This window comes from Amblyomma americanum, chromosome 9, assembly GCF_052857255.1.
Source record: "Amblyomma americanum isolate KBUSLIRL-KWMA chromosome 9, ASM5285725v1, whole genome shotgun sequence".
NCBI classification, from domain to species: Eukaryota; Metazoa; Arthropoda; class Arachnida; order Ixodida; family Ixodidae; genus Amblyomma; species Amblyomma americanum.
In genome coordinates, this window is record NC_135505.1 from 74,103,583 (window position 1) to 74,107,925 (window position 4,343).

Sequence of the window (4,343 nt, forward strand, 5' to 3'; positions counted from 1 at the left end):
TTGGCCCTGATGTTCCTCCCGCCAAAATGAAAGAACCACGGGGCGGGAAAATGGGGTTGGTGGATGTTAGTGTACGATTGCAGTTGGCCTGCTAAAGCGACTATGGTGCCCTCAATTACCTTGCGCCATGAAAATGTCTAAGTAACACTCAAAAGTGTTACAAATTATGCGGTTGCATGTATATTATAAACGTTGCTGGTATATTTCCTGCCTTTCATACCACCACTTTTGTTGCACCATAATGTAGAGAGGGTGGGAACTGCTGCAGGTCACGAGGGCGCCAAGCAAAATGATTTCGGGGCTACTGTGCCACCTCGCATCCAGTGCATCTACGTTTCTATACTCGGTAGTTATGTCCTACCTGCACTTCCGATTTCCCAACACCGAATTTTTAAGCGAACAGTCACCATGAAACTATAAAAAAGCAACGTTAGATCCGGGCAAGTTTGGTAGCAAGGTGTTCATTGGGATACGAAGCACATCCTTCGAAAAATCGGGTTAAGATGGCTCGTGTACCCTGCCGGATGTGGAAGTGTTCCGCGGCAGTGACTTACACAACACAGCAGCCATGTACATAGACGGCTAAAACCTAGCACAGGGTCAGCCAGGGCCTCCACATGACCTTGGACAAAGGTAACTGCTGCGGATCCCAAACAAAAGGCTTGTTCTAAAAACTTTTTACGCGCTAAGTGCACATAAAGTCCTTGCATCAGAAAAAAATTACGTTGGACCATTTCGGTGCATTCTGAGAGCAAGAACATAGACAAACACAGCTTCATTAACCGCGACCAGTCTGGCACGGCGCTTACCTGTTATGGCCTTTCCGCAATCGGTTGGCCATGGCTCGCAGTTCACCGGTGCCGCCAATCGGCGCATGTACTAGACCGCGCACAGATAATGGTTACGCGTGTTTAGGTGTGGAGCCCTAAACATGTTCTTACACCATGCTGACAATGCACTTGGTGATGCAAAAAACACCATTTCCTTTCGTTTTTCTCAGTTCAAGTTGTTTCGGTAGGGGACCAGAAATGAAGCAATGAAGCCTATACTTTGTCATGTTTTGTGCGGGGGTGACGTCATGGCAGCAGTTTGCAGACCACGTTCGTTATGTTTCTTTGGCGCCGAAGTGTCCATGAAATTATTCGTTCTAAAGAGACACACTATACGGAAATAGCTAAAAAAAAAAAGAAAGCGCTACGTTATATCTACTGAGCCTCAAAAAACTGCTAAAGACGAGTATAATGCGGGAGAATAAAATGTAACTGAAGAATGTTTGCAAGGTTAGTATATGGAGGATATTATAGGAGGGCGAAGTAGCCTATATATAAACCATGTGTTGGCATACGGACTGGTTCCTCATGGCTTGACTAATGCATAATAAGGGTGGGAAAACGCAATGCTTACATAACTAATGATTTATTAATGCGAACCAGAGTTTGGTTTCATCTCTTATTTTCATGTCATATGTGTTGTTTCCACTGCAGTAAAGTGAAATGCAGATCTGTATTGCGGGTGCGTTGGAGTTTTTGTCCTATTTCGCTAGCGTTCGCGATGCATACTGAATGTGACTGAGCACCATCATTTTCAACGTTGTTTATATTATACGTTGAATATGCAAGAGAAAAACCCATACCCTATTTTATGGCTGCTAAAGACTGACCGGCCGCTCACAAGCTCTTGGACGCCCGTGATCGCTTGTTCGTTTTTTTAATGGATACAAAGTTTGATCTTTGCAGCAGCTTTCGTTGCAAGTGTGTTAGCTTCTCAATCAATCAAACCGTGCTTTTTGAACACAGGATTGCGACGTCGCATTTCAAGAGGTCACCACTAAGTAGCTCCCAGTGTAAGGTGTGATCACCCCATGATATCTGGTTTGTGTTACAGGACAGATCATTAGTTTGCCACGAAATCTCGAAACAAAACCATGCGCCTGTAACTACGAGAACCGAAGGGCACAGCTTTTTATATTTACTTGCAGTAAATTTTTTCGCCTTTTTTAAATTTTAAAATGTTTCTTTTCTATCTCTTCAACGTACTGAAACTTACTGAGGTGCAGGGTTTATTGTGCAGTATTTGTAAATTTGCTTAGGGAAGAACCATCCCTAGAGAGAACAATACAAGTATCATCGTATTTGGCTCTATGAGAAGCGTGAGCAAAAAGCATCTGGACTGCTAGCTACTAATGATTGCCTTTTACATAGTAATAAGTGGTACTTTTCGCGAAATTCGCTTAACTGGAAAACTTGCTAAGTGAGCTGTGTGATGATGTTTTCGGAAAGAAGAATTATGCTCGAAAAAATAAGCACGTATTGTATTTTGCGGCAGCTAAGCCAGTATTGCATAGTTTTTATTGCCCAAATCAAAGTTGGTGACGAATATGCGTGTTGAATCCCTCTTAGATGAGAAACGACAAACTTAGCTAGACCCGCACCGGTTAATTCAGCCACTGCCGACATGAAATCGGATATTGTCTTCATGCACAGGTCGGATCCTTACTGCCGAGAATTCATGGATTTCGTGATTGAAGACACACCGCCGTGTGTGCCACGCGTCATTGTTTTTGTTATTGCCCGTTCTCACCACACTAAAGTCTTTCTCACCTTTCCCGATCGCCCACACATAGCCCTTTGACTTTCATGCTGACTCCCAGGCGCATTAAAAGCCACTCCGTCTGATCGCTCCTATCCACCAGCGTGAAATAATACAGAGCCTTTTTTTATCCCTGAAACTGGCCGGCGTTTGCTTCTGGTGGTCCCCTTCAACAAATTTTGTGTTCTTTCAAACCTCTTTCACTTTTTCGCATTCAACTCTAAGAACCTGTGTATCGACATTGCGGAGAATCGCTAGGTAGACACCCAGCCTGTCACCTGACCAGACATGTCGGAACAGCTGCTCTTCTTTACTACTTCTCTTCAGGAAATAGCAGAGATTATCACATGCGAGTCTTCTGTGACGCAAAAGCTCTCGTGTCTTTCTAACAAGTGGTAGAAAGTTTTTTTCGGTCCAGCTTACTCGAGATCATTCTTCACCCTCAAACTACTCCCAAAGAAAAGCACCCGCCTAAACTCGCGACGCAATTAGCTTCACAGAATAATTTAATCGTACCAATAGTAACGTGCTCTGCACCTACATTACCCCGACAACATTATTTGGGATCCATTACTCCGTTCGTTTGCTTTGCAAACTACAACAGCATAAAAAACAATCACATGCTCCATTTCCCCTCTTACTACACCGCCAAACTGCATGTGTCTTAGAACCTGTTATCGAACTGTCTCCCAAAGCGGACGAAAGTAGTCTGTCGCTAAGTGAGAGCGACTATAGAATGACGCTATAACCACCGCTGTGATGACGTCACCGCTTGCTCTGCTGCTGATGGCATGACGTTGCGCGTGTGTAGTAGCATGCGGTAAGGGGCGGGTTGTGCAGCATCGCTGTATTAGTGCGACCTGAAAGCCGCTACGATGCGTTCTGAAAACGCAGAAGCATACACGGTAGCAGCAAGTGGCGTTTCATATGTGTGTTCCTTACCTGGAAAGAAGCCGTTATCAAGCAGCTAAAGATCAATGTCTGCAGTTGCTTCTTGTGATTATAATCAATTACCGTTATTGGTAATCGATTGCGTGTTCGTTTTCAGAGACAAATGGAAAAGGAAAGGAACAAAGAGAAAAAAAGGAGCAGAAGGCGCTCGTCTACTCTTAAGGCGAAGCTCGAGAATCCTCCTAATTTTACATGATAAAGATCATGACAACGTCGCGACAAAAATATGCAGTTTTTTTTTGTCGTGAAAAACTTCCGAGATGAGAAATGACACAGACAAATTTTGGTTTTCCGCACGCCGGGCGTGTTACTGGATTGTAGAGGTAGGTGTTGGAAATTGAGGAAAAAAGTACGAGCTTATTAAGGACGTTCGTAATAGAATATAAAACAGGGAAATCGACTTTTACAGCTGCCGTATAAACCTTTGCATGAGTTTTTTCACATGTGGCGGAAAGTTAATGGCTTAGGTACAAACACATAGCGGCGCATTTGACTCAAATTATTTCATATCAGGTTATAGTGCACTCCCAACAAACACCACAATAGGCTAAATATGTAGCTAGTACAAAAAACTCACAGTCTGAATATCTATAGGCTTGACACAGTTCAGGTTGGGAAGACACGATTACGACATATACATTTGAGCCATGCATTCCTGTTTGTTTTTTTTTAAGCGCGATTAGCCAAAGTTTATGAATGACTTGCGGGGGATTAGCACTGGCTGTTTATTTGAAAAGGGTTAGCTTTAGCTACCTAATAGTGCAGGAGCTCAACAAAAAGCATAAAAAATAAATAAAGCCGGA